Consider the following 12,369-nt stretch of genomic DNA (forward strand, 5'->3'; position numbering starts at 1 on the left):
ATTTCCGACGTACATTATGTATTAAGAAACAAATGAACTTAAAGGAGATAAGTTGCGATGAAAACATTGAAATCTGTCTATACTGTATCTATTGCATGGTATCCTTTTGTCAAGAGTTTGGGTTACGCCTTGGAATTCTTAATGTTTCGATTTTCAAGGAGGTGAATCACTTGGCACCAGTAACCTTTTCGGAGAGGCTGTTTAGAAATCTCGTCAAATAAAACAGTATAGCAAACACTGTCACGTCTGTAAAGAAGCAGCGAACAGAAAAGCAAAAAGTCAGACACACAAGGAATTTGAATGGATTGAAAAGTGTACAGAGAATTGCCTGGCGGGAGACGTAATCGGATGTTTCAATATTTATTGTCACAAGTAAAGTCTACGGATCAATCAGCTATGAAGTTCTGTTAGTCTATTATTTGGCCACAGATCACTGATGATAGTCGAATTCCATACATTAAAAAAGGTAGAATCAGTGTCATAGACAATAAATTTACCTAATTCAGATACTTCGTAAAATGATGACAAAAATATTCGGGGAAAAGATGCAGGGTTTTGTACAATGAAATTTTTTTGTGTCAATGTTATGAGAGCTAAATTTCGTCTGTGTTTCGGCTTTTCGGCCATTTAATTAAACTCAGGATCCATTTTGGTATATTGTCTGAGCTATTTTTTATAGAACGTCTTGCATGTTACAATATCAAACAATTGCGAGGTGGTTTACCTGGAGTGTGATTGTATCTTGTTGGGGACTATCTCTCTAACCTACATTTTACCCAAGTTCTTCTGGAAAGTCCCGAGACTGGTAACTTGTCAGTCTGAGAAGCAGAGAGTAATTAATTAATCGCTGGGTACGAGATGTTATTCGCAATGGTTGGACTACCGAACAGAATTTAATCTTACTGTAAGAAGGAAACACTTAAAACTTAAAGGTGGGTTATTCTCTGACCTAAAATAACCGGGATATCTAGCTCTTAAGGTTTGTTGTAATAAGCAGCACTCAACAAAAATAGCTGACACGAAATAAAAAAAAAAAAAATCAAATGTGTGTGAAATCTTATGGGACTTAACTGCTAAGGTCATAAGTCCCTAAACTTACACACTACATAACCTAAATTATCCTAAGGACAAACACACACTTCCATGCCCGGGGGAGGACTCGAACCTCCGCCGGGATGAGCCGCACAGTCCATGACTGCAGCGCCTTGGCCCTCTCGGCTAATCAGAACAGTTTAACTAGCGCACATATTTAAGATCCACCTCTTAGAGCAGACGACCTAGGTTCTGCAAAGTGGGCTGTGGAAGCCTAATGTCTTGATTCGAAACCCTACTGCGTAAGGTGCAATCCTCACCATGTAACCTCCCCCTTACGTATCGACCTTAATGACAGCGAAAAATTAAACCGCGTGTACCTAATGGAAATTTGAGAAAAGCAATCGTCACCGAAGTTAATCTGTCGGTAAAGAGGGAGGAAAGGGCTACATTTTAATTGAAAGGAAAAATGCAAATGAAACTGGTGGAAATTAATTTTGAAAGGGGGTAAAGTTAATAAAGAAAGTAAATGTGCGGCCGTTACGTTAACAATTAACTAGCGGTAATTAGATATTTCAGATTTGGGGGAAATTACGGTCGCCAGTCCTATGGACAATTACTATAGTAACTGAAAAAGAAAGGTTATTACACATACAATTAGCACTAGAAGCGTGGCAACTGAAGGTTGACACGTGTAGTGTGAAAACTGAAAGTTTGTCAGAAGTAATAAATTTCGCTACACTCTGACTTAATTTAGCAAAAGAATTAATAAAACCGGAAAATTGAAAGTTAATTTAGTGACTGAAATTAATAGTGAGTTTTGTTTCTGAAGCACATCGAAATTCAGTAAAATACGGTTAGTCTTGGGCTACTTCAACAATTATTTCAAAAGCTACTTGAATCTACGGAATTTAGAAATAAGAGGTTTAACTTTGAACTTGAATTAAATGATTCTGAACAATTAACAATAGTAAAATTTAGTACGTACCAAGCTGAGCTGCAGTCACAGGTAAGCTAAAATACGGTAACAAAACTCACACTCTTAATTTGTGCTTGTGTAATCTAAATATTGTAGCCGGCTATGAATACCTTAACTGAACGTTGAAATTAAAGCAGTGAAATCGAATGATATTACTTTAATGCTGGCGTATGAATTTCAACGACACTCGGAGTCATTCCGGAAAAGGAAGGGACCCTGCTTGGTAATGCGATTGGGACAATGAGCAACAAAGGTTCATGCTACGTTGCTATAATTTTGTGTAGTAACAATTTTAAAAGCTGAGGTCTGCCATACAGTTCTAAAACTTTACGTGCTTCCAATCCTCCTTGTTGGTTGATTGAAGGTTTGAAGCCGTCGATTGAGGAGGTGGCGACAGTCACTCATTGTTGGCCGTCGCTGTTGCAGAAGCTGGATGTTGGCGCGCCTTCTTCTCGACATGTTCACCAGGCGAAACGGGCTCTTGATGTGCGCAGAGCTAACGCTTCCCATCCGCGACACCGTGTCAGAAACTATCATAGCAAGTCGAGCGCAATTACATGCTGCCAAACCCCGAAAGCGCGGCAACTCGCGGGAGCGTCACACAACACACCTGCTCCACTCCACTACTCCAGCCAGACTCCCCCTGCCCGCGCTCCACGCGACAGAGTTAACACTGCCAAAGATCCTAAACACTTTGGTTCCCCACACGACTTATCGATGTATTCGTTCGATAGCATAGTTTTCCCTAGGCCAGACCCAGCGTATAAATACAAATAATATTCACAAAACAAACCAATTATACATCGACATAAATGCATATATATACAAATAGTAAAACAATTACAATATACAAAGACACAGAAATGTTATATCTTCAGGCAACAAAATAAGGAAAAAAATTTGCAGTGCAGTAGATGGAAATAGGAGGATATGCATTTCCGGCGTTACAACCAGGTCATTAACTGCCTGTGCTAACGGCCAGTGATGTTCGTCTGTGCGTGTATAAAGGCGTCATCAGCTATCCCGTCGAGCACCATAGCTCTGTTGAAACCGGCACAGTGTGAGAATGCAATCTGCAGGCGCCACAGCATCATCAGCGTGTGTCGTCGACTGAAATTGGAGATACAGTGTCTAATCCTGGATATATGTGCTCAGTGATGGTCGACTTGGCCAATTAATCGTGACTTTGAATATCGCCGGCATGAATCAGTGAATAAACCCTGTGTATGTCGGGTAGGAAAGTCATCAAGTAGCACTAAGTCAACCACAAGGGTACGTATCGAGCAAACAGTCTTACGATTTTTCAAGGCCTATTACGCGTATCATCTCACGTCTCACCACCAAGCCTACACGGAAAATCTTTTGTATGAATCCCTGGTGCTGAAGGGACTGCGACATACGTCACGGCAAAAAATTGGGTCGATTTTTAGTGATTTCTTTGTTCGTCACTTTTCTCCACTCCTTTTTACCATCGCCTGATCGTTTCCCTTACGAAGAATTCACATTAAACCTAGCGTCCTGCTACGAACACAACAGAGGTATACGTGACTCCCACTGGTCCTGCAAATTTTTACAGGAACGAGCTGTCCTCCAATAAATGTGATCGAAAAAAACTATTGTCTTGGAATACAGCTCCGAGCATCGATGGTGCAGCTAATTAGTTCAAATTTAATTTCAGATAATCGACGGTTTGCTTAGAGAAGTCGTGTCCGTGACTGTACAAAATGTATAGCGTATATCTTTTTTCGTTTTCATATTCATTTATGCCATTAATTGCATATTCTCTGAAATTAAAAGAAAACGTTTTGGGGTTGATAATACTTACATAGCTCGTATGATATAATTGCTTCCGTAGTTTCCCGGTATGAAAAGCCAAGCTAAAATAGTTTTGACTCCCGATCATCCCAACACACGATTCGAACACGTGATGTCCTTCGCGAAAAATGCATAATCTGTCCGAAGACACGTGCCAGTTAGTCGTTAACGAAGTATACGTTGTAAAGCAGGTGGAGTCCTCGTTCGGGAAGGGTAAGGAGCACGCACATACCAACGAACACTATGGCAGACCAGCAGATTACGCTACTCCCGTCCAATAGCATCTCTTCGTAACTTCTAGAAAAATGTGGACGGCGTGTAGTTCAGTAAGGTTTACCGATATCACTGTTTCTACCTCTTTTTGTTGAGCTACAAGAGTGACCCAATCTACGACTATCCTCTACAGTGAAGGGAAAATATGATTGCATGTGTTTTGATCAGTTGTATGAGAGAATACTACGCAGATTTTAATTTGTGCAATTAACGACGTCGATCTCACAACAGCTTTTATATATAAACTATCCAGGTGTCCCAGTCTCTCACATGCAGCAGTAACTACCTAAGCAAGACGACTGACGGGTATCCATACCCTGCCAAGTACAGTGTCGACGCGGTAACTGTTTCGTACCAATAACCCCCAGTATCCTTGGGGAAGTAACTGAAACACTACGTTTTGCAAACTTTTGGGGATCAACATACGTGACTGCCCACTGTCATTTTGAACAAGAATCAAACCTTTCTGTATAGTTAGGCTATGCCTACGTGCTAATTATTGGCGCACTACAGATTTGCATTGAGCGAGGCAAATATGTGCGAATGTAATTTAGCAAAATTTTCAAATCGGAATCAGCTTCCGTAGCCTGTGAAATTTTCGGATGATTCAGAGGAAAGGACTGGAGCAATTCAGAATCGTAAGAATTGATGTGACAACAGGATGCAGCAGAAGCGTCAAAGACTGTATCAGGGCCAATCGGAAGACATGAAAGTGTGTCCGCATTACCATGCTTCGCAGTCGGACGATACAAAGTCTCGTACTGGTATTAAGACGACAACAAAGACCATCGTTGCAGTTTTTGGGCAGTTCGTACAGGGAGCGGCTTCATTGGATGAAACAAAGACTTCAATGGCTTGTGATCTATTACCAAGCAGAATCACAGAGGCAAATGCGACCTAAAGGTTTGGAGAGCAATGGAATTGCCCATTAACAGGCTGATATGGGCGAAATAACTCCACTATATTGCAATTCTTTAAGTTCAGCAACAACATTATCCCATAATGAAATGGGAACAGTTCTGGCCTGGCAAAAGTTAGGCTTGCCTAAGCCTTCAGAAAAGAATTCCGGCCAGTCTTTCAGCAAGCTAGCTATACTGTCCTTTGCCTTGAATGCAGTCACTGACAACACATTGTCCCGAATGTTAATGGCAAACAAACCAGATGAATGAAGGCCAAATACGTTCTCACAATTGCGTGATTGTAGCACAGCTAAGCGATATGTGGCAGGCAAAGTACTTTTTCTGTGAATGGGATCGATTTGTCCCTTAGAAGCCGACATGTGTGCTAGTTTTAGACATGCGCAGGTAGCTTAACAGTTCATATGTGTTACGATTTAGCAACGTCACAGAGGCCCCGTGTCCAACTGAAATTTCATACATTTCCCACAAATAACTAATTGAACAAAAGTTTGGTTTCAGTGATGTATCACTGAAGAAACTGTTCGCTTGTTAGTTTTCCTAATGTCTGCAGCAGGGTTTGAAATACTACATTGATTACATGGGCCTTGTGACTAGATATTTGTGAGTGGGCAGAATTCTTAAGTTTGTTCAGTTGCAAAAATACAGATTGTACGTGACCGTTCTTGTCACATGCGTAGCAATGTGCTTTTGTTGACGGGCAGTCCTGGCGTTTGTGCAGTGAATAGCACAGAGCGCATGACTTAATTTTGTTTGTCTGTTTAGAGAGCTGTTTATGCGGAATGGCCTACGCAAGGTCTCAATGCCAGATGGGCCTGTCGCGAGGAAGAGGCGACTCAACGTAACAAATTTATGGCTGAATTTATCAGCCGACACAGCATCTGAATCGTACTGACTGTATTTGCACTATTTGCTGAAATGATGAATCGGGCTGTTTCCAAATTTGTTCTCTGAGTCAGACTTCAGTTACATTGTAACCGATCGCATCACGCAATATAACATCGTAGTATAAAGCAGAACAAGCACATTTAAATTGGCTGTACTCGTCATACCAAGCAAATCTGTTTTCCACTCGCGATAAGTCTGTTGTGACAGTTTCTTGCAATTAAAGAATTGATACCTAGCTGCTATCACTTTCACTTGTTGGTCACAATAGTTAGCGAATCTACAAATTCAAGGTAGTAAAGCTCCTCGAAGTGGCATTTGGCAATAATTTCTGAATGAGTCTAAACACTGCAGTGCCTACCATGGACAAGAAATAGTGGAGCCGGCTGCTGTGGCAGAGCGGTTCTAGGTGCTTCAGTCCGGGACAGCGCTGCTCCTATGGTCGCAGGTTCGAATCCTGCCTCGGGCATGGATGTGTGTGACGTCCTTAGGTTAGTTAGGTTAAAATAGTTCTAAGCCTAGGGGCCTGATGACCTCAGATGTTAAGTCATATAGTGCTCAGAGCCATTTGAACACTATTAAAGCAAGTAAACATAGCTGCAAAGGAAAGACAAAATAGAACTAAGGCGGCAGCCAGAAAAGCCCAAGAGCAAGAAACATATTGCCACTATGGGATCCATTGGTCTTCTCGTCTCCAATGTTGTATCCTGCCTACACGTCAAATATGGGGTGCCTAGGAAACCTGCTTCTCGGATCGCTAGACAACAATTCAAGCAAATCTTATTAAAGAGGTTTTCTCACAGTAAGACAAATGACAATAGTTAACTTTGAGAACTTGCAATGAGTTGCAAGCAAAGGATGACATGAAAATAAGAAATCTCTTCAGTATAGAAAACACTGCATAGCAGAAGAGAAACGGCTAGCCTTGATGCTATTCTTGAACTCGATGCTGTAAAACTCGCATAACTGGTTAGTCTTCAACAGGACAATAGCCAGTTGGGTGCAGTGCTTCCGTTCTCCTCGCGTAGAGGGAGCTGCCGTCGGGTTGTCGTCCTAGAGAGGGGTCAGTCTGCGTCCGATTGGCTGACGTCTTCTTCACAGCCCTGTCTGCTCTAATGGTCCTGACTGGCGTACCGGCGCTTGACTTTCCCTATTACAAAATTTATGTAAATTTATGTACTAGACGTTCTCCCTCGCCGGCCGGAGTGGTCAAGCGGTTCTAGGCGCTTTAGTCTGGAACCGCGCGACCGCTACGATCGCAGGTTCGAATCCTGCCTCGGGCATGGTTGTGTGTGTGTCGTCCTTAGGTTAGTTAGGGTTAAGTACTTCTGCGTTCTAGGGGACTGATGACCATAGATGTTAAGTCCCATAGTGCCCAGAGCCATTTGAACCAATCCCATAGTGCTCAGAGCCATTTGAACCAGCCGTTCCCCCTCAGAATGTTTCTCATCGGAACGTGAAAGGGAAATTACTGTGTAAGGTGGAAATGTAATTCTGATTTCTATAAGTTATCGATGTGCATGTTGGAGCTTATAGGCGCTCAACGTCGATGTGCATGTCAGTGTGAGAGCAAGTTATGTTACTATTAAATAATTTTTGGTCTTGTTATGGCACAGTCTTTGCCTCTGCGCAGTCTATTTCGTGTTGGTAGCTAGTTAACTTTGTCCACTTGCTCAGAGCTGAGAGAAAGACCACCACGCTTCCCCGAATCATGCATTAAGGTATGAATTGATTAAGTTGTTTGAATTTATAGAAATTATCTGTTAACATTGTATCCTTTTTAAATCTTTCTTCGCTTGAATGAGAATTTCACTCTGCAGTGTAGTGTGCGCTGATATGAAACTTCCTGGCAGATTAAAACTGTGCGCCGGACCGAGACTCGAACTCGGGACCTTTGCCTTTCGCGGGCAAGTGCTCTACCAGCTGAGCTATCCAAGCTGTGTGTTTGGGTAGCTCAGTTGCTAGAGCACTTCCCTGCGAAAGGCAGTTTTAATCTGTCAGGAAGTTCCATTCTTTACTTCTTTAAGTGTAGTATTGTTCAAACCAATGCTACGTTCAAGATCGTGCAAAGATTGACTCTGTCTTTTTTGAATGCATACTTCATTCTAAACTCGTTGTTCTGGCATACTATTTCATAAGTTACCTTCCCCACTCCACTGTACAAATGTTTATCACTATGAACAACCACATGGCACCATGTGGTATGCACAGTTTCAATATTGTTAGAAAATTAATTTAGAAATAGAAATCTAGCTTAGCCGCTGCCTGCTTCCTGTTTGCTGGTGTGCTTTCGAGAAAGCTGCAACAATGTTATCAACACGCGAGGTAAGCGGAAATTTTGATTACACCACATAGTTGTTTTATTTCAGTTGCGCGTTTAATTAAATACAAGTTGTATTCAGACCAGTTACATTTTAATTCAGATTAGATTCTCTTTAGTAAAAATTTAGCGTACGAGTTTAAGTTGGATAACAATGTGCGAACACAGTTTTGATGATACATAGACCTTTTATGAAGTGGGAGGTATAGTAGGGCGAATTTCATACAGAAACAAATATAATGGGGAGGTTACAACATTTGTATTAATATAAGAAAAGAAATCTACATAGCTATATATATATTATTTAAGTAAATATAAATATTGTAAAATCTAGTCTCACATGGGCGCCACTCTAATTGCAGAGGGGTTTTATTAATCTAATAACATGAAATGGTATTCGTCGTATAATTTGACGTTGTTTGCAGTTGCGGCCTTTTATAGCCGATATGTCAACAACGTGTCCCCGTATTTATAAGGGAGATAGAGTAACAAATCTGTTACGTGAAATACTAGTGTAATATTTTTCATCTCACACTAAGGAGAATTTCCTAAAGAACGGCTAGCAATGACCTAAGTGAGACGTTACGCTATTCATACAACAGCAATTTTTCAGTTAAGAGCATGTTCATACCTTATTTACATGGAAAATATGGACATTTATATTTATTCTCCATGTAATGTAAGATTTTCTTAGACATAAAGAGAACATTTAATACTTTTTACAGAAGATAAAGGTATTATCTGTGTCGATGGACAATACTTGGCAGTCTGTAGTCTGAAATTCAGGACAATCTGAGTAGTAGTACTTGCGCAGTTATTTATGCTGAATAAAGATGTACGTTTTTTATCAATAAGCAGGCCGCTGTGGCTGCATTTCAACAAATTAGTAGTCCAGACAATAAACACCGTCAACAACGAAAATCTCCGTCTGAAATTAATTCTTCAAATGCTCAGAGAGAGGAAGTTATTTTTTACGTAACTAAAATCACATGTCACTTTAACATACATAAGTTATATTTTAATGACAACAAACATACAATTTCCAGCGGTACAAACCTTTTATCAACAGAACGAAATACAAGTATCCAGAATTACAATCTACTTAGCGATGAGACCGAAAAAGCCGAATGGTCACATAGTAGACCATATTCTCTACATTACAAAAGAAAGAACTTCCTGGAAGTATTTCTTTTTTTTTTCTTTTTCGAATCGTGGAGAGGATTCGTATAGCCATTTGCAAACTCAGACAAAATTTCTGTGTTCCATGTCTCTACTATTTACGTCATTTTGACACATTACACTTACACTTTGCACTAAATATTTCCAGGAGACGTTGCAAAGCCTCTGGAAATATTTTGTCTTTCTTATAACTTATACGGAGGAAACATTACCAATTCGTTGACTGGAAAATGTTAATCTTTACATTTACAAAGTAGATAATCAGTAAGAAGGTACACTTGTTTTGTCAACATGCAAGTGTTCAACACTAAATATTCTTCATTTCACACGGTAATTGTATACCAGACAAATGTAGTCAAACACTGTGATAATGAAAACTATTGCATTATGATGTTAATAGTGTGGTGGAACATGCTGTGTGGTGTTAGTCAGCAAAATACAGATCGGAAAAAAATTTGTATGCTTCCCGTGGTGTGACTAAATGCTCACTCATGTGGGTTCACAGGCGTCGGAAAACCCGAGAATGAAAATCGACCTGGATCCTTTAAGTTGCGTTGTCTGACTGTGTGTTGTGATTATTAAGTTCGTGAGTCACTGCAATTTCATGTGATTTGTTTTATGAACACATATCTGAATTACATATGAAGTACAAATTATTATGCAGGGACAGCAGTTACAATTGAAAATATGTTGTGAGCGCGTAGTGTGAAGCAGTCGCCCTCTTTTTCTGGCGGTGGCGCCGCTATGGCTTTCGCAGCTTTGGTGTCTCCCTCTGGTGGAAAAGGGAAAAGGTTGCCGGCTCACGTGCATTTAAGGGGCGCTATAAGCTCGCCAGTCGGGCAGTTCGTCAGTCGGAGTGAGTCTGGGACAGTCTCGCGTCACCGGTTGCTGGTCTGTCTCTCGTTCGCATTTGTGCGGCAGTTAGTGTCTGTCTGTCGTCGGAGTGCTAGTATGTCTGTCGTTTGGATCAAACTTTAAAGCCAGAAAGTGAGAGTCTTGCCACGCCGCCAGTAACAGAACTCAGCTAGTGGTCGCCCGGTCGGGGCTGAGTTCCTGCATTTGAGTTTGCGTTAGGCCGCCAGTCTGCTCGAGTTTCTCGGGCAACGGTCATTGGCCGTTGGATCGATCGTCGATCGCGCACTGAGACACAAGATAACTTGTTCGCCTTGAGCGTCGACGCATGTGAGGTCCCCACGTGAGTCCACTGGGCCGCGCCGTATAGAAAGGGGTAGTCGCTTCGTGGTCAACACGAGAACGACAGGAGTCAAACCACGACATCGGGCTGGCCGGTGAGAGCCGCGACACCGTAAGATGGGAGATCGGCGCGCCTTCCTGCGTCCGTTGAAGCGGCTGGCAGCGGACGGTTCGCGAGAGCGTTAGGGGTGCTGCGCCAGGTCTTCGCCAGAAATCGCAGTTTATTAGAAGTTAAGTAATTGGAGAGATGGTTTCATTTACTTGCTAAATTCTACTTGTGTCCTTGGTGAGGTCACCAGCCGCTTTGTTTTGGGGTCGTCCCACCATTCTTCTCCGTGTGCCCACTCGTGGGAAGGTGGTTATTTATGAATTGGACGGTCCGTTTATCCCTTGTGGAGTAGGGGCGTGTTAGAGCAATCTGTGGTTCGGTTTGTTCAGTAATCCCTCTGTCAATCTGCCATACGTTAATAGCTGCCTCTGTCATGTTTGTCGGATTCGGTGTTACCAAATTTATTGATTAAGGTGTAAAGGCCGAATTCCTAAAATATGTTTGTATCTTGCTTATCATCTTGAGAGGCGGTATATGTGTAATGTAAAACATGTTGGTACATTTTATGTAAGACTGCATTTCATGGGTTTTTATGTAAATGGTCATTTTAGTATATAAAGTTGCCACCCCTCCACCGTAATAGTTTTCTTTTAAAAACAAGTTGCACTTTCGTTGGCAATTCATTTTTTTTTAATGTGAATGTTTTGTACCATTTCAATCCCTCCTAAGGGGTGCATAGTTTATGTTTTTGTGTGAGTTGCCAAAATTTTTAGTTTAAAGTAATCTAGTGTGTTGCAGATTTGCACCAATGTAGTCTTTGAGAGGTTGTTTTGAGCGGTCGTGACTACGGCTGTGTTAGAAGGGAGCGGTAAGGTTCTCAGCCCGAAAGCTCGTACCGTGAAAAATAAAAATAAATAAAAAATTAAAAAAAAATTATTTCTGCCTCTGAATAAATTGTAACTTGAAATTTAGACGGTGTTTTCTGATTATAATTTTTAAATCTGTCTTTTTTTTTTTAAAAAAAAGAAAGATTTTTAGGAATAAAATTTCTATTCGTGGAAAGAAATTTGTTTTCAGCAGTTACCCACTGGCAACTACCTCCACGCTCACATAGTGTGATTAAATGTGTTAATGTTCTTGATGAATCGCTACTAAATAAAGTAAATTCTTTAAGAAAAGATTTTGAAAGAAAATCCACGGTTCATGTTCCTTATTGTACAATACTTCTGCTATGGTTTAGCACTGGGCGTATCCAGTGTGCCCGTGCACTCTGTGTTGAAAACTATTCACAGTGGAGAGTGCCCCTGATAAGCTGTTCGGCAGACTTTTCCAGAGTCTGACAAGGGAACCTACCCATCACACCCCCCTCAGATTTCATTATAAGTTGGCACAGTGCATAGGCCTTGACAAACTGAACACAGATCAATCGAGAAAACAGGAAGAAGTTGTGAGAAACTATGAAAAAACAAGCAAAATATACAAACTGAGTAGTCCATGAGAAGATAGGCAACATCAAGGACAATGTGAGCTCAGGAGCGCCGTGGTCCCGTGGTTAGCGTGAGCAGCTGCGGACCGAGAGGTCCTTGGTTACCCACCAAGAAACGTGACTTTAGGGAACGAGATGGACTAAATTGTCTTCTACTTCTTTATGCTGGCAGTACGTTCTGCCTGACAAATTAAGACACACATGTATATAGGTATGTGATATGAAATAAAATATTTACAA

The 12,369-nt window shown here is 41.2% G+C and overlaps 1 non-coding gene across 1 annotated transcript; it reads right to left on the reverse strand.

The window, feature by feature from the left end:
• Positions 1 to 7,764: 7,764 nt before the first annotated feature.
• Trnas-cga lies at positions 7,765 to 7,839 on the reverse strand. The gene has a single exon. It is a non-coding gene; the product is annotated as a tRNA-Ser (tRNA).
• Positions 7,840 to 12,369: the final 4,530 nt, after the last annotated feature.

Source organism: Schistocerca americana, chromosome 6 (genome assembly GCF_021461395.2).
Source record: "Schistocerca americana isolate TAMUIC-IGC-003095 chromosome 6, iqSchAmer2.1, whole genome shotgun sequence".
Classification (NCBI taxonomy): domain Eukaryota; kingdom Metazoa; phylum Arthropoda; class Insecta; order Orthoptera; family Acrididae; genus Schistocerca; species Schistocerca americana.